The following is a 19103-nucleotide window of genomic DNA, read 5'->3' as shown; positions in this document are numbered from 1 at the left end:
AACTTTTATTGAAAGTTTCGTACAACTGTTATCTTACTGGACGTTCTGGTTCGGAGAGCGGCAGCCGTGTCGTTTGCGTAGCCTTCTGCTGCGGCAGCGGCGGCGGCGGCGGCGGCGGCGGCGGCGGCGGTGGCGTCTGATTACGCGTAGCGGTGTGTATCTCGTGTCGCCGTCTCGCCCAGCTGACCGGAGACGCGCAGCGCGAGGTGGCCCGTTTAATTATTGCGAGCGACGTCGTGCATCGGATGGTGATACCTTGAATGTGGCGTCCCAGTGTTTCTCTTCTCTAAGCAGCCGCGTGTGTTGTGCGTCGGCCAGCAGAGCGGTGCGGCGGGGGAAGGCCAGTGTCCCGGACTCGAACCACGGACTCCCGCTTGCCAGTCTTCGGCTGTCAGGTCTTCATCCCAGCTCACAGGTGACTGCTGAAGTGAGGCCGTCTCCTTCCCGTCCTCACGAGTCACCCGGGTATGTAAAATCAGACTTCAAAATACCTTTTAACTTCTTCTTCTGGCACTGAGGCTGCTGCTTGCTATTCCATTACAGCAGCGGACTCGGTGCGTCTGTGCATGATGTGGTCTCTTCTTGCATGACGATCTTCAGCACCGAAACTAACTTAAAACAACTGCTACGCTTCTTCTTCGTCTTCTTCGTCGCTCGTCTCCGTCTTCGTCTCCGTCTTCGCCTTCGTCTTCCTCTCGTCTTCCTCTGTCGGGCCCACTGCGTCTCGCGTATTTATTCACTTCAGTTTACTGGAGGTGAACGACTTCACGGCCATTGCCTCTTCTGAAAAGATTCTCGAAGATTCTTCTTAACGTCGGTCATTGGCTCTTGGGATGTAGGTGAGGGCCTTTGCTCACATGCGACAACTGAGAAACACGTGAGCCGGTCGGGCGATGCCCTGACGGCTGAATCGACAGCGCCCGCTTATGTGGAACTTGCTGACTTCACGGTCATTGTCTCTGCTGTTCGGCCCGCTGTGTGCCAGTATGTAACTCTTCAAACTAAACCAAGTTTTCCATTTATATTCTAATTTCTAGTTCACTTTGATTTCACTAATTTATTTACTTAAGTACCACTCAACATATCTATGATTGTGTCGTAACGTTGCGCCTAGCTTCCAAATTAGACACGAGGGAAAAAAAGTCAGTTCTCTATTTACTGCTTGATTATCAGCAAGCTTTCGACTCTGAAATTATATTAGTCTCATGTCCACGGGATGTGACTATTACAGCCTCAATTCGAAGCCATTTTGAAAATTTTACTACTTCAAGAAATTTCTGAAATCGAGAAATACGATTACAGAGTATGAATTTACCAATTACTTCCACTGTTAGTGACGGTATCACTATTAACTTCCTCATTCTGCTGCTTGTATGCGCGTGCTTGAACGAAGCATTTAATGCTTTTTGGTCATTTTTAAAAACAGTTGATTATATATTTAGTTCGCAGAAAATGGTTGCGGCGTTCTGTGACAAGTGGACGGTAACAGGTAGTTATTTAGTTCATTGCATGTCTAGGGAATACTTTTCAAGTGAATATCGGACATCCAGTTATTCGTAGATTACATTAAAACTAAATTAACTGATGAAGATATTCATAACAAAAATTGGATTGCTCTACTTCATTTACTGGCACTAACCAACGACTCTTGCAAAATGGTAAAATTGGCGGTAAACATAACTTTCAAAGCCAGAGGATATTAATGTCTTCTGTTGAACTTCATCATCATTCTCTCCAGGTGATTTGGTCGACATCACCTATTTTACGTAGTATAAGGAAGAAAATACTGCAGACTGTCAACAGTTTTCCGTTGCAATAAACTCATTCTATATGGTCCAATTCCATACTTTCGCGGAATTACTGGTAACTGTTGTACCCACTTCAACAATGTAAAGATGCCTTTCAACGTTGCAAAGGCCACATTCAGCTCACAGGGCTTACACTTAGCCGCCAACCAGAAATTCTAACTCTGTGGAACGCCAGTCTCAGATAACTGATGTAGCGAAGACTATTTACCATTGCTCTTTCTCTCAGAAAATATACAGTTCAGTAACTGGGCTGTATAACTGTACTGCAACAGTACTTTCGTGAGCAAGCAATGAATACAAATTGCAGAATTTAATAGTGCCGTGGCTGCCAGTCCGTACATTCCTAATCGAAACTGACCAGTTCTGCCAACTTCATAGTTAGTTTCACTTGACTGTGTAATCACTGAAATATGAGTCACATGACCCAACACGAGCGACCGTTTCGTTCCTCCTTTACTCCTGGGAGATTAGTTTTCAGGTCAGTGAACTTTTTCCCTTCTAATCATCGAAATGCGGAGTATTGCTGCCAGTAATCGCTTTGCAAACCACTAAGATTAACAACTGTGCATTTGCCGTATTTCGCTGGTTTGAAGGGATAAAGCTTAGTGACCAGAAAGCTAATCTCCCAGGAGGAAGGGAGGAACAAAATAAACTGTTGTTAGGAAGTGATGTGACTTTTATTTCTGTGGTTACAAAATCAAGCGGAAAAACAATGAAGTTTTCAGTGCAAGTACATGTCTTCGGAATAATATGACGTTGCAGTGTCTGGGGTCAGAAATGGAGAGACCCTTTAGGTTGGGAATAAACAGCACTGAAAGCTATGACACTATTAAAGTCTGCAATTTGCGTGCATTGCTTGCATACTAAATTACTATTGCTATATACACTCCTGGAAATAGAAATAAGAAGACCGTGAATTCATTGTCCCAGGAAGGGGAAACTTTATTGACACATTCCTGGGGTCAGATACATCACATGATCACACTGACAGAACCACAGGCACATAGACACAGGCAACAGAGCATGCACAATGTCGGCACTAGTACAGTGTATATCCACCTTTCGCAGCAATGCAGGCTGCTATTCTCCCATGGAGACGATCGTAGAGATGCTGGATGTAGTCCTGTGGAACGGCTTGCCATGCCATTTCCACCTGGCGCCTCAGTTGGACCAGCGTTCGTGCTGGACGTGCAGACCGCGTTAGACGACGCTTCATCCAGTCCCAAACATGCTCAATGGGGGACAGATCCGGAGATCTTGCTGGCCAGAGTAGTTGACTTACACCTTCTAGAGCACGTTGGGTGGCACGGGATACATGCGGACGTGCATTGTCCTGTTGGAACAGCAAGTTCCCTTGCCGGTCTAGGAATGGTAGAACTATTCAGTGTCCCCTCGACGATCACCAGTGGTGTACGGCCAGTGTAGGAGATCGCTCCCCACACCATGATGCCGGGTGTTGGCCCTGTGTGCCTCGGTCGTATGCAGTCCTGATTGTGGCGCTCACCTGCACGGCGCCAAACACGCATACGACCATCATTGGCACCAAGGCAGAAGCGACTCTCATCGCTGAAGACGACACGTCTCCATTCGTCCCTCCATTCACGCCTGTCGCGCCACCACTGGAGGCGGGCTGCACGATGTTGGGGCGTGAGCGGAAGACGGCCTAACGGTGTGCGGGACCGTAGCCCAGCTTCATGGAGACGGTTGCGAATCGTCCTCGCCGATACCCCAGGAGCAACAGTGTCCCTAATTTGCTGGGAAGTGGCGGTGCGGTCCCCTACGGCACTGCGTAGGATCCTACGGTCTTGGCGTGCATCCGTGCGTCGCTGCGGTCCGGTCCCAGGTCGACTGGCACGTGCACCTTCCGCCGACCACTGGCGACAACATCGATGTACTGTGGAGACCTCACGCCCCACGTGTTGAGCAATTCGGCGGTACGTCCACCCGGCCTCCCGCATGCCCACTATACGCCCTCGCTCAAAGTCCGTCAACTGCACATACGGTTCACGTCCACGCTGTCGCGGCATGCTACCAATGTTAAAGATTGCGATGGAGCTCCGTATGCCACGGCAAACTGGCTGACACTGACGGCGGCGGTGCACAAATGCTGCGCAGCTAGCGCCATTCGACGGCCAACACCGCGGTTCCTGGTGTGTCCGCTGTGCCGTGCGTGTGATCATTGCTTGTACAGCCCTCTCGTAGTGTCCGCAGCAAGTATGGTGGGTCTGACACACCGGTGTCAATGTGTTCTTTTTTCCATTTCCAGGAGTGTAGTTATAGAGCCCAATAATTCAACTGCGTATTTTCCGGTGAGAAAGAGTAGTGGTAAACAATCTTCGCTACATCAGTTTACTGAAACCGGGGGTTCCACAGAGTTACAATTTCTGGTTAGCGACCAAGCGCAAGGCCTGTGAACGCGATGTAAGTTGAAATATTTTTCTGCCGGCCGGTGTGGCCGTGCGGTTCTAAGCGCTTCAGTTTGGAACCGCGTGAGCGCTACGGTGGCAGGTTCGAATCCTGCCTCGGGCATGGATGTGTGTGATGTCCTTAGGTTAGTTAGGTTTAAGTAGTTCTAGGTTCTAGGGGACTGGTGACCTCAGAAGTTAAGTCCCATAGTGCTCAGAGCCATTTGAAATATTTTTCTGCGTCGTTCAAATGGGTACTACAGTTATTGTAATTCCGCGAAAATGCTAACCTGGACCACGTGAAATGAGTTCATTGCAACGGATATCAGTTAATCTTCTGCAATATATTCTTCCTTCTGCTACCTGAAATAGACGACTTAGACCAAATCATCTGCAGAGAATGATCGTGACATTTAATACAAGGCAGTAACATCTTCGTGCTATGGAAGCGGTGTTTACCACCAGTTTTAGCGTTTTACAAGCGCCGTTACTTCGCGCAAGTAAATGAGGTAGAGCAATGCAATTTCAGTTATGTAGTAACTTCTTCATCAGTTAATTTAGTTATAAGGTAATCTACGAATAATTTTAAATGTCCGATATTAATTTCAAAAGTATTTCCTAGACATGGAAAGAACTAAATAACTACTTGATACGGTCTATTTGCCACAGAACGTTGCAATCGTCGCTGAGAACTAGATATTTACCTATTTTTGGCCAACTGCTTCTAAGAGTGACCAATGCTTGCTTCAAGTACGCTGGTTGGTTGGTTGGTTTTGGGGAAGGAGACCAGACAGCGAGGTCATCGGTCTCATCGGATTAGGGAAGGATGGGGAAGGAAGTCGGCCGTGCCCTTTCAAAGGAACCATCCCGGCATTTGTCTGGAGCGATTTAGGGAAATCACGGAAAACCTATATCAGGATGGCCGGACGCGGGATTGAACCGTCGTCCTCCCGAATGCGAGTCCAGTGTCTAACCACTGCGCCACCTCGCTCGGTTTCAAGTACGCGTGTAGCAGCAGCAGCAGCAGAATGAAGATGGTAATGGTGATACTGCAGCAATGATGAAATATTTCGTAACTTCGTACTCTCCAATGGTATTTCTCGATCCCATAAATTTCTTAAATGCGTGAAAATTTCAAAATGGCTTCCAATCGAGGCTGTGATGGCTAAAACCGTCTTTATATCCAGCTGACATGAGACAAGCATAATTTCCATGCTAGAAGCCAGCTAATTGTCCTATTAATAGAGAACTGAATTTATTCAGTCGTGTCTCATTTCTAAGCTATGCGCATCATACGTTATGGACGTAGCAGGAGTTCTGTGGTTTGCTGGATGGTTTCTGGTTTGTTAGTTGCGAAGTATGGGTTCGGTTCCCACTTCCGAGCTGTATTTTAAGTACACGCGAACAGATCTCCCCCGCCTCCAGTAACGCCAAGTGGAGAACGTTAGGCTGCACCGTATTTCAGGATGAGAATTATAGGCACCATATCTCTCCGCTACCAACTGGGGCAGAACCGGTTTAAGTTGGGCCATAGCAGTGATGGAAGTTGGAGAAAATGGAAACTTTATTTTATATAATGATCCAACGGTCATTTAGGGTTTCAGGGGTGTTATTCGCTTTGAACCTGAGACGTTGAAAATTTTGGAGCTGGGCTAGAATTCGAATCTGATCTCCTCTTTCGTGGTGTCTGAGCCAAGCAGAACGATTTAGTTCGATCATTTAGTTGTTTTCTCTTGGACTGCAGTCTCCCCTAGGTTTCTACGAAAGGTACGTATGTGGGTTCGAAACCTGGCCCAGTATATATTTATGGTTTCGTTTTAAGCCCTAACGTAAGCACTCCCAGGTACAGGTGATAAATAATTTTCATGTTTAATGTCTTTTCATGGGTTCTTATCAATAACGATAAGTGCCGTTATCTATAGTCAAATCACACGTATCGCACTACTGGTGAACAAATAAGTCGTGGGTAAAACCCAATGGCGGTATGTGAGGGTCCGATTTCCGGTCAGCCAAGAAAATTTTCTCCTCACTTCAGATTCAAACTGCTCGCTCTTAGTGAAAAAATTCGATATATGACATCTGGTTTTACTTCGTTAACAATCTGATTACGCGCTGGGTTCGAATGTGCGTCATAGAAATTTACATCACGCCACCTCGTTTTAAACTCGTGCGAACACAGTTACTTGAAATTATGCTGAACATTTTTCGCGTTTAGTTCACAGGGAGGTAAGGTTCTTGACAGGATTACAGGCAGAGCAAAAAAGTTTCAAAGTTAAGATTTGCTAACAGATGCTGGTGAAAACGTCGACATTTCACGACTGTTTATGCCTAGTCGCCAATGACGAAAATTGCTGTGATCGAGTCTCGGTCAGACACGAAAGTTTTAGTTAGCTAAAATGGCTATAGGCTCGTTTCAATCCAGATCCATAACAACAATGTTCGTCATGTCGTTTAAAGTTCAGACATGTGCGCAAATAATGGCTCAGTCATGAGTACAGTGGAACTACTATTCATACGACGTTAATTTTTAGGTTTCCACACAGTACTTGCCGCTGTTAATCGTTCAACATCCAATTTATGACCAACCACTCGTATCAAGAACCACGTTTCACAGAGGTGAGGAAACCTTTTAAAGAGCAAAAATACTTCGATTTCTAATAGATATTATCTCAAAATGTATTTAATGTGGTCTAAAGGTTGTTGGAATGACTTATGTGAAAGAGTTAGTTAACTCAAATTTTTATCAATGAGGAAGTGACTTCGATATTTCACTTGCTGTAACAACTGGTACAATGGCATATAATTCATAGTGGTTTTCAGATTATAGATGCAGAAGTAGATGTAGATGTAAATATCGAAAACCTGATCTTCCCGAGCCAAAGGGCAAAAATTGGCGCCCTTTTTTCTCGCACCCATACTTTCGAGGAATTTTTCTGCACGTATTTCCAACGTTAATATTGACTTAAATACATGTGCCACCCAGACACACTGATCGGAGTGAAAGTAGGGGGCTAGGAAAGTATTTATTGAAATGAATGTCTGTTCCCGCAGTTGCCAATTTTTGTTTTTAATTGGACGATTAAAGTTTGATACTCAAAACGTAAACTGTTTAAATTAATTCTTTCGCTTCAAAGGAATCGTCATACATCACCCTTTCATTTGTACAAGCGACCACCTGCTGACGATTTGAAAATTCTGGCTATACCTCTTTAAAGAAAGGAGGGCAGTCGCCATCTCTCATTCGTTAATGAAAAAAGAGTTACAAATTTAAGAAAATGACTGAATACACAGAAAAATATACAAGCAGAAGAGTAAAAGAATGCTGGAGTGCTTTTGTAAACTATAGGAGTTTCAAATACAAACTTCAGTTGTGTCTGATAAGGAACGTTTACAGTTTTGTCTCATGACAGTGAGACACGGATTTTCAATGCGCGAACCATCCAGAGGCTGAGGGTAGCAATGAAGAGAAGCGTATTGCAAACTACGAGGAGAGGTTTGAAAATCAATATGCGTGTCAGGAACGTGCTGGAATGGAAAGTGTAGTTATAGCCAGTATAAATAAAATGGAAGTGAGCTGGACAATGTAGGCAGCGAATGGATGATTGATGGACCAAGGAAGTTATTTCCTGACTGCGAGAGATAAAAGTAAATACCAGGACAGCAACTTAATGGAAGATGGGTGTATGACATTAGAAAACATTCCCCAGTGACGCAGATTCGTGTAGCTGAAGACTGTAACGCATGTAACAGTTGGGAGAAAAAGCCAGCAGCAGTGGATATCAGATAGCTGATGACGATGATGATGATGATGATGATGGTGGTGGTGGTGGTAATGAAATAGCGGTGCTAATACTGAGGCAACAACCACAACTGTGTTAGAACTGCGGACCTTCCCAGCTCACTGACGTCCTCAAAACGATTTTCTTTCTCCTCGCAAATTGTGTGTCCGCGGCAGCTCAAACAGTGCCCTTCCGGTCCATTATAGTCGGCGCACTCTCATTAAATCCTACAAAGGGAGGAAACAATTTAAATTGCAACATGACGCAGAAACAAGCCGACGCAACTTGACTTGCCAACGTAGAGCCAAATTAACGGCAGGAACCTGTTGCGCCGCCTGCTCCCTCCTGGCTTCTGCGTTGGCTGTTTGTCGGTTCCTGGAAATTGTCTCCCCGCGTTTCGGCCGTGCCCAAGCCCTTTGCTTGCCGTCGGAATGAGCTGCTCTGCGTTCCGCCTTTCTTCAGCCAGTCACGCTATTACTTGCTGTCCCTCCCTTTGTATCAACAACCTTTCGACGTGTCGGATCATGTTAGAGAGGAAAATTGAATATGTTTCTGTTTTCACATTTTTGTTATTGGTTTTTCTGAAAACCACATTTCGCCAGCTACAGTTCATTACGCAACTGTTTGCGACAGTTTCCTTCCTGTACGTAGTACACCCATTTTTATACAGGGTGTTTCAAAATTGACCGGTATATTTGAAACGGCAATAAAAACTAAACCAGCAGCGATAGAAATACACCGTTTGTTGCAATATGCTTGGGACAACAGTACATTTTCAGGCGGACAAACTTTCGAAATTGCAGTAGCTACAATTTTCAACAACAGATGGCGCTGCAAGTGATGTGAAAGATATAGAAGACAACGCTGTCTTTGGGTGCGCCATTCTGTACGTCGTCTTTCTGCTGTAAGCGTGTGCTGTTCACAACGTGCAAGTGTGCTGTAGACAACATGGTTTATTCCTTAGAACAGAGGATTTTTCTGGTGTTGGAATTCCACCGCCTAGAACACAGTGTTGTTGCAACAAGACGAAGTTTTCAACGGAGGTTTAATGTAACCAAAGGACCGAAAAGCGATACAATACAGGGGCTGTTTGAAAAATTTCAACGGACTGGGAACGTGACGGATGAACGTGCTGGAAAGGTAGGGCGACCGCGTACGGCAACCACAGAGGGCAACGCGCAGCTAGTGCAGCAGGTGATGCGACAGCGGCCTCGGGTTTCCATTCGCCGTGTTGCAACTGCGGTCCAAATGACGCCAACGTCCACGTATCGTCTCATGCGCCAGAGTTTACACCTCTATCCATACAAAATTCAAATGCGGCAACCCCTCAGCGCCACTACCATTGCTGCACGAGAGACATTCGCTAACGATATAGTGCACGGGATTGATGACGGTGATATGCATGTGGGCAGCATTTGGTTTACTGACGAAGCTTATTTTTACCTGGACGGCTTCGTCAATAAACAGAACTGGCGCATATGGGGAACCGAAAAGCCCCATGTTGCAGTCCCATCGTCCCTGCATCCTCAAAAAGTACTGGTCTGGGCCGCCATTTCTTCCAAAGGAATCATTGGCCCATTTTTCAGATCCGAAACGATTACTGCATCACGCTATCTGGACATTCTTCGTGAATTTGTGGCGGTACAAACTGCCTTAGGCGACACTGCGAACACCTCGTGGTTTATGCAAGATGGTGCCCAGCAACATCGCACGGGCGACGTCTTTAATTTCCTGAATGAATATTTCGATGATCGTGTGATTGCTTTGGGCTATCCGAAACATACAGGAGGCGGCGTGGATTGTCCTCCCTATTCGCCAGACATGAACCCCTGTGACTTCTTTCTGTGGGAACACTTGAAAGACCAGGTGTACCTCCAGAATCCAGAAACAATTGAACAGCTGAAGCAGTACATCTCATCTGCATGTGAAGCCATTCCGCCAGACACGTTGTCAAAGGTTTCGGGTAATTTCATTCAGAGACTACGCCATATTATTGCTACGCATGGTGGATATGTGGAAAATATCGTACTATAGAGTTTCCCAGGCCGCAGCGCCATCTGTTGTTGAAAATTGTAACTACTGTAATTTCGAAAGTTTGTCTGCCTGAAAATGTACTGTTGTCCCAAGCATATTGCAACAAACGGTGTATTTCTATCGCTGCTCGTTTAGTTTTTATAGCCGTTTCAAATATACCGGTCATTTTTTAAACACCCTGTACATACACAAAAAGCATGTACAAAACAGAAATAACATGACGCGTCTTCGCGAAGTGGAGGCCATATACTAATATTAAAACATTTTCAGTGCGGTACAAATCGTTATGAATATAATGTCAACTAAGATCTTTTTATTCAGTAATATAGTCACTTGTTTTGGTTTAATTGTCACTTGATTGTGGGTGAAGATAAACAACAATTCCCTCGAAGACAGTTACTATCATAGCTGCAATGTGCATGTTGCTACCAAGTTTGCAGAAAGTAGGCCTAAAACTGCAATTTGCCGGTTTATGGTTAATGCTCTGCTTGAAGAATCTCCCCATGTTGCGCGCTCCTCTATTTACACTGTTGGTACGGAAAAACTCAAGATAAGTACCAGAATTGTTTGCCAACCAAAACAGAAAAAGCCCGGGATAACATTACTGGACCGCTATTGAGAAAACAGAGAATTTTTGTTTTGTCAAGTGCCCGTAAAATTCCCCAAAAGAGAATAATTCTCTCAGTCTCCTCACTCGAGTCGAAAAATGATAACTGCCGTTTTCTGGAACGAAAGGGGCATTCTTTAGGCTGATTTAGTGGAATATGGACTGACGATATAACTGCTGTGTACTGCGAAACATTGACAATTGTGAGACGTGTTCTCAAAAATTAACGGCTCTGGGAACTGTAGTCCGGAATAGTCCTTCTCCACGACAATACATGCCGCACAGCACTTCAAAGGTCACGAATGAGGTTCAAGATTTACTTTGTAAACTCTTCGACCTCCCAATCACGTAGATAATGCCTGTTGCCTGTTTTTGCACTTGGAACAATTATGTGATGTATAAGGATTGGAAGGTGACAATGACTCTAAAAGTGCTGTTGTCAGGTGGTTTAAGCCAAACATAGAACATCTATGCGGAGGAAATGAAGAAGCTACCGTCCGTTTTGAGCTAGTAGAAATTTGACAGCTAGCGAGGTAATCCGCTCCCACCTTCGATATACCAAAAAGAACTGTGTCGGTTCCCACTGCGATGGCAGTTCGCTTGTGCAGAGTAATAAGCTTGTCAATTCTCAGAGAGTTGTTGCTATAAGTTAAGTATCAAGTTCCTACAAAGTTTAACTTCTAGTGTATTACGACCTAGGACGTAATTAGTCGAAAGAGGGACACATTATATACACCATGGACATCTATACAGCACGTGAATTTCAGAACTTTCAGTGTGATTTGTAGTAGATAAAAAATTTAAACGTCATCCTAGTTATGGGTTCTCTACCAGGAACTACAGAATCGTTGCTGTCCTTCAAAAGCACTGCCCTTCCAGAAATGACTGCAACTGCGAAGACACTTTTTAATACGTGAGCTATGTGATACAGACAATGAAAACGCATCATCCCATGGAAAAATATCACCAAACAGCAGAAGAAATGTTTCCGCTGATTGTTTCACAGACAGTGTTAGCAAAATGGCTCAAGAAGGAAAATGACTTAAATAACGATGAAATGTTTATCCGTCTGATGTACTGCTTTCTCTTCGTGTCATGATGGTCGCTATGACCGAAACCGGTGCAGAATAAAAAGATATTTCGTACATCTGATGGCTACATGCTGTTCTTCAAACAATTTAATTTATATCACTACTAAAATTCGTGTAAACAAGTATTTTCTGACCACTGTGGACTAAAACACTGATTGCACTGAACTGGTTTAAATGACATCACATATTTCACGCCGCTATAACTGAGTGAAGATATTTTTAACCGGATGAAAGGGCTCTCACCATGGTGCAAATAATTTTTTTCGTTAGGGTTATTTCAAGTGCTGAATGTCCAAATTCAGCCAAAAACGCCACCACTAACACACAAACAGCTATGATACTTTCTGTATGATTTCTGATCCTCTTTCAGGACAAAACTTTTCATGCACTTGAAATCATACAGCTCTTCTTAATCCTATCAAGGCACTCCTTGTGAGATACAAATTTCATAGTATTTCTTCATCACTTCCAATCAGGTTGCATCCACTGCAGCTTGACAGTAGTCTGACTGTGAACGGATGTGCACCATTAGAAGAACAAAACGGGTTCTGGCATACATAAATTATTCAAAATGGCGGCTGGGTTTTCTCAACCTCTATGACATGACACCCTCCTCCAGAACCTGGAAATGGCGGGTTTTTTTTTTTTTTTTTTGGTGGGAAATTGGTCAATTGGGCTACCTCCACTAACCTAACCGCCACCTTTCCCCCCACTCTTATGCTGTAACCCCCCACAACCACCATCCCCATATGTGTATTGGTGGGAAAAGTCTCAGTCTGTGCTGAGCTACAGAGGAGGAAGGACATAAGGAATTCGTTCATTTATTTTAGCTGTAAATGTCTTCTTGATGGTGTAATCCTACTGGCAGATTGTCCTCCATATACTGCCATCCCCCACGCCTTTATGCTGCCCTCTATGCACACCTTCTCCGATAGCTTGTGTGTATGTTCGCCTCGAAGTTTGAAGATGGACTGCCCTAGTCCACAATACGTGAGCCAGAGTGCTTGAAACTATCCTTCAACCACCACCCCTCATTTTTTCCCCCCCCCCCAAAAAAATTTCGAGTTTCAGCTGTTAGTTTGGAGGCAGTGTCAGAGAGAAAGAAATTCAGTCCTACAGCTACTGTGTTGTTCAGCACTTTTCTGAAACGCTCAGTGGGCTTAGCTTATTTTCAGTTCTGATGCCAGGGATGTTAAAGCTCTTATGTTTTACTTTCCTCACTTTGAAACTCTTCTTTTGTGTATATTATTTTAAAATATGACGGAATATATATATATATATATATATATATATATATATGTGTGTGTGTGTGTGTGTGTGTGTGTGTGTGTGTGTGTGTGTGTGTGTTGTGTGTGTTTGTGTGTGTGTGTGTGTGTGTGTTTGTGTGTGTGTGTTGTAAGAGGTATGCGCTACCTGCGATATGTAAGCTATAAGAGAATCTGAGACCAAAGAGCAGTGTTGACTGCAGTACGAACTGTGTAGCAGTAGCAGTAAGTTGTTGCTAGCGAGCAGTCGCCAGTCTGCGCTTGTCAGTCCTGTCTAGTGTATCATGTTGGGTGGGTCGGTCGCGGTGCAACGATGCCGGAGCCTGAGCATTATTGTATAAGGTAAAAAAGCAGCCTCGCGCACATCTAGTAACATTATGTAAACTCACATGTAAATTTTTAAAAACGTCCTAATAATAATCTTTGTCTAATTTCTAACAAGCATTCATTTCAATTTAAAGAATTTAGTATTTTTTAATGCATGATCATTCCGATTGTTGCAAAAGAAAAATCATTTGCTTCCTTTCATAAATAATAAATGCATAGGCCAGCATTGCACAGAGCTGTGCCGGGAAAAGCTATTGTAAGAGCAGATAGTTGCCGACTTTATCGAGGTCAGAATTTCTGCTTTTTATTTAGAATGATCTTACAGGGCCATGACGCAGCACTGCTGTCTTCCGAGTTTTACCAGGTTACTGAATTTATTTTTTATTACGAGGTTTAGGACTTTTTCTGTTTTGAGCTTACATTAAATGGGAAACAAATTTTGTGAGGAGGTTAAATGAAAAAGAATTTCTGTAGAGAGGTTACACTAAATAAGAATAACATTAACCCAATAATTATTCATTATTATATTATTTTACGTGGGGAGGTTAAGTGTGAGTGTGTGTGTGTGTGTGTGTGTGTGTGTGTGTTTGTGTGTGACATTATGCCTCTGACAATAATGGTATTCTGATTGAGAAGCAAAAGAAACAGAAACGAGGAACGGAATATAAATTACTCCTCCCACGAATTATATGGAAATCAGTTCTCAACTATCGGACTGCTGGTTTTAAAATATCCTCTAACGTCTCCTAACAACTGTTTGGTAATGCTCCTGTACTAACAGACAACTTACCTCGCATTGCAGCTGCAAGTACATGATGAGCAGCATGCCAAAACCTTCCAAAAAGCAATACTGTGATCCATGCAGAGTACAATGCATGGACTAATTTTAACAATTACTGCCACACTTTTATACATAGAAACTGTATGATCAGGAGAGGTTTGGTCAACTGACCTTATACGATGTAAAGAGAAATGAAATACACTCCTGGAAATTGAAATAAGAACACCGTGAATTCATTGTCCCAGGAAGGGGAAACTTTATTGACACATTCCTGGGGTCAGATACATCACATGATCACACTGACAGAACCACAGGCACATAGACACAGGCAACAGAGCATGCACAATGTCGGCATTAGTACAGTGTATATCCACCTTTCGCAGCAATGCAGGCTGCTATTCTCCCATGGAGACGATCGTAGAGATGCTGGATGTAGTCCTGTGGAACGGCTTGCCATGCCATTTCCACCTGGCGTCTCAGTTGGACCAGCGTTCGTGCTGGACGTGCAGACCGCGTGAGACGACGCTTCATCCAGTCCCAAACATGCTCAATGGGGGACAGATCCGGAGATCTTGCTGGCCAGGGTAGTTGACTTACACCTTCTAGAGCACGTTGGGTGGCACGGGATACATGCGGACGTGCATTGTCCTGTTGGAACAGCAAGTTCCCTTGCCGGTCTAGGAATGGTAGAACGATGGGTTCGATGACGGTTTGGATGTACCGTGCACTATTCAGTGTCCCCTCGACGATCACCAGTGGTGTACGGCCAGTGTAGGAGATCGCTCCCCACACCATGATGCCGGGTGTTGGCCCTGTGTGCCTCGGTCGTATGCAGTCCTGATTGTGGCGCTCACCTGCACGGCGCCAAACACGCATACGACCATCATTGGCACCAAGGCAGGAGCGACTCTCATCGCTGAAGACGACACGTCTCCATTCGTCCCTCCATTCACGCCTGTCGCGACACCACTGGAGGCGGGCTGCACGATGTTGGGGCGTGAGTGGAAGACGGCCTAACGGTGTGCGGGACCGTAGCCCAGCTTCATGGAGACGGTTGCGAATGGTCCTCGCCGATACCCCAGGAGCAACAGTGTCCCTAATTTGCTGGGAAGTGGCGGTGCGGTCCCCTACGGCACTGCGTAGGATCCTACGGTCTTGGCGTTCATCCGTGCGTCGCTGCGGCCCGGTCCCAGGTCGACGGGCACGTGCACCTTCCGCCGACCACTGGCGACAACATCGATGTACTGTGGAGACCTCACGCCCCACGTGTTGAGCAATTCGGCGGTACGTCCACCCGGCCTCCCGCATGCCCACTATACGCCCTCGCTCAAAGTCCGTCAACTGCACATACGGTTCACGTCCACGCTGTCGCGGCATGCTACCAGTGTTAAAGACTGCGATGGAGCTCCGTATGCCACGGCAAACTGGCTGACACTGACTGCGGCGGTGCACAAATGCTGCGCAGCTAGCGCCATTCGACGGCCAACACCGCGGTTCCCGGTGTGTCCGCTGTGCCGTGCGTGTGATCATTGCTTGTACAGCCTTTTCGCAGTGTCCGGAGCAAGTATGGTGGGTCTGACACACCGGTGTCAATGTGTTCTTTTTTCCATTTCCAGGTGTGTAGATGAATAAAAACTTTTAATTTACCATATTCAGAAAATTAATGATTTAGATGCTGACAGACTGTACACAGACTTTTAATTATTCCACAATATCTATACTCGAAAACACGTTTCTGGCGATACCAATGATACGAATATTATATTGACTGTATCCATACACATCTGACAAAATTACTCCAGTGTGCTAACTGCGTGCAGCGAACAGGCAAATAACCAAAAAGGTCCTCAATTAACACCAAAACCTCCTCCGGCGCTACTAGCACGATCACGGCAGGCTGCGACCTCTCATGTCGCACGGCTTCTCTCCACTGCACTCTACGCCCGTCGACCTCCGACTCCCTTCGACAACAGCTCTCTCGCTATTATACCACTCGCGATTATAATATCTCAGACTCAGAGTTTGTGTATGCACACAGCAGAATCATAGACATCCTAGTTTCAAAACCTCACTTTTAACAATTTTGTGGGGTGATTCCTGCATAACATGCTGGCAAGTAACAAACGCAGATCTCTTACATAACAAAATTGAGAAAAATAGCATCAGATGTTTTACAAAAGTGGTAGAATAAATAAAAAAAGCATAAGATTACATGCTTTACATACATAATAGGAAACTGATAATCTGTACAATTGTCAAGAAAAAGTAATATACAAGTATCATCTTGTGCATGTAAGCACTCAAAATCTGTACAATATAGTCAAGAAAAAATAATATGCAAGTATCATCTTGTGCATGTAAGCACTCATAAACACCTGACATTGACAGTACTTCATTTGACAGGATAACAAAACGTTACTTATACTTCTCCAAGAGTGTAAAAAAATATTTCAGTTGGGTAGATACAAATATTACACAGAATTGCAAATAGGTCACAGAGAGAGAAAATAAATATACAAGTACCATTATGCTAGTAAGCACTCAAATCTACCTAACATTTGCAGTGGTTAATTTGACAAGACAACAAAATTTTATATATAGTACAACAGAATAAAAATCGTCTGACAACAGAAAACCAGCTAAAGAAACACTTGTTTTAGATGCAGCAGACTCAAAAGAGACAACAAACACCATGTCGACTGACCACCACACCAAACTGTTAATATTTTCATTTGACAACGCACAAGTTTGAGGTGTAAGCAGGCTCAGGGACCCGTTATGCACATTGTGTTCACTGACAGCTCAAGAAGTAACATAAACTCAAGAAATAATACAACAGTATTACGTTTCCATCAGATACTCCACCAGCTGCATTCCAGTTGTTCATAGATAGCTTACCGTTCGATATTGTCATGGTGTAAATACAGAAACCAAAAAAAAAATTGTTTGTTCCCACTGTCTTATCAGCTTGTCAGACTGTGCTTGACAAATTCGAATTACTTTTCTTCACACAACACAAGTCACAGATTATCACTATTCTTTAAAATTCTGTGTTACGTAGACTGACAGTAAGAGATGCATTAACAGATACACAGATTAGTTGAAGAGTATCGAACAGTGCTGAAAGCTAAAGTAAGAAAATGCACTGTAACAGCTGGGGCACATATGAACACCACTACTTACCAAAGTACAGTAAACCCCCTAGGGCATTATTCTTTCTACACTTTGATGTTCGATACGTGATGAAAACCTCTTTCTTTATGTGTGCTTATGGTCTCAAGTTGCACTGTATTTACATGTGTGTTTCGCCCCTATGCGAGGAGGACCTTAATACACCAAGAAAAACTTGCTACTTAAAGATTTTCCTTTATGAGGTAAACGATGCGATTTAAGCAATACTTTCTGGCATACCCGTAAACTCTTGATGTTCACTTGTGGACTCTGTAGCTTGTTCCTTTTCTTTGCATTTTTCTTGATGTTTTCCAATGCTAAATTAATTATTTCACACTGTCTTAAACGTCGTTGAGTCGGGTAGGCTACTAGCCGTTTTATACGATCTGATGGTGGTTTATTCTTTAATATAAAGAGTGGAGATACAGTTGTAGAATCATTCGGTAGTTCGTCAATTTTTGAAAATTTCTGTGTTGACGATAGCAATACTATTTACAAAGCTTACCAAGTTCTTTCATAATTCGTTCTGACGGGCTTCAGGACGGCACAACGCGTGATATAGGTCTAACTCTTCTACGTCTCAAAATTTTTTGCCATATGTTGGGGCGAAATTGAGAGCGATTATCAGAGATTACTTAAAGAACACGCCCTGCTACTTTCAGAAAATGCATTAACAGATACACAGATTAGTTGAAGAGTAAGGAAACGTTAGCGACAGCCCCGGACATTTGCACAAGCCCCGCCCATTTACTCCCCTCCACACCTACCCCACGCCACACCATCCAAGAGCGCATGAAAATGATCTTTGGTAGTTCTCGTCGCTGTCGTGTTTTTGTTCGTCGTTTTTTGTTTTACAGCGGTTGTTCATACTAGCAGTGTTGTGCTGTTAGTACTTCTAAGCAGTTTGTGTAATACTGTCAAAATGAAACATAGATATGCGCTCTCCATAAAGTTATCATACACAAGGTACCTAATCTTGACTGTTGTGGCCAACTGCTGTCAAAACTGATATCTAACAGACATTAAAGTACGATAAGATGTGTTGGAATTACACTGACGAAATTATGTACATATGTTTAACAATAGGCAGCTCTAAAGCTCTCAAACACTGAAGAAGAACTCAAAGTAATCTCGTGTCTGCTATAAGCAAGCAGTCATAAGAGTTCACAAGTAAAAATTCATCCATTACACAGGCAAATATTAATGAAGAATGTCACTGTATAAATATCTGACTGCTTGCATTACGCATTTCTACATTATCCCACTCTTATATTCTTTAGTCTTAATGAGGTAATCAGAAACAAACCAAGACATCGACTTTGCCTTTTTTATGCACAACATTGACTTTAGACAATCGAGATAATGGACAGCATCCTTGGCGATACTACCAGTTATATATTTCCCAACAGAATTTCTCACACTACGCGAGGTGACGGAAATTTGCGCTCACTGCAGTTAACAAATATCAGATTTTTTTGATATAGTGCAGATGAAAGCTCATGAAATAAAAAAGACAGTGTGGATACCATTTCTCTTTTTTTGTCTTTTTTATTGGTGATTTTTTAACTCGCATATTTAATGAACATATTTCTAATTCTTTTCACAATGGTACCGGAAAAACTGTATTTCGTACTAACTGCTGATATTCTCCCTTGTTATGACTGGCATATCTGTGATACGAACAACTTTGATGTTGGAATATGCGGCAGACCATGGGCGGAGCTTAGGATATGGATTGGTGTGGAGGGGGGTTATTGGGCGGGACTTGTGCACCGTCCGGAGCTGTCGCTAACGTTACGTGAATAGTATCGAACACAGAACACCAATATAGTAGA

Source organism: Schistocerca cancellata, chromosome 3, assembly GCF_023864275.1.
Source record: "Schistocerca cancellata isolate TAMUIC-IGC-003103 chromosome 3, iqSchCanc2.1, whole genome shotgun sequence".
In the NCBI taxonomy this organism is placed as follows: domain Eukaryota; kingdom Metazoa; phylum Arthropoda; class Insecta; order Orthoptera; family Acrididae; genus Schistocerca; species Schistocerca cancellata.
This window is presented reverse-complemented; position numbering follows the sequence as displayed.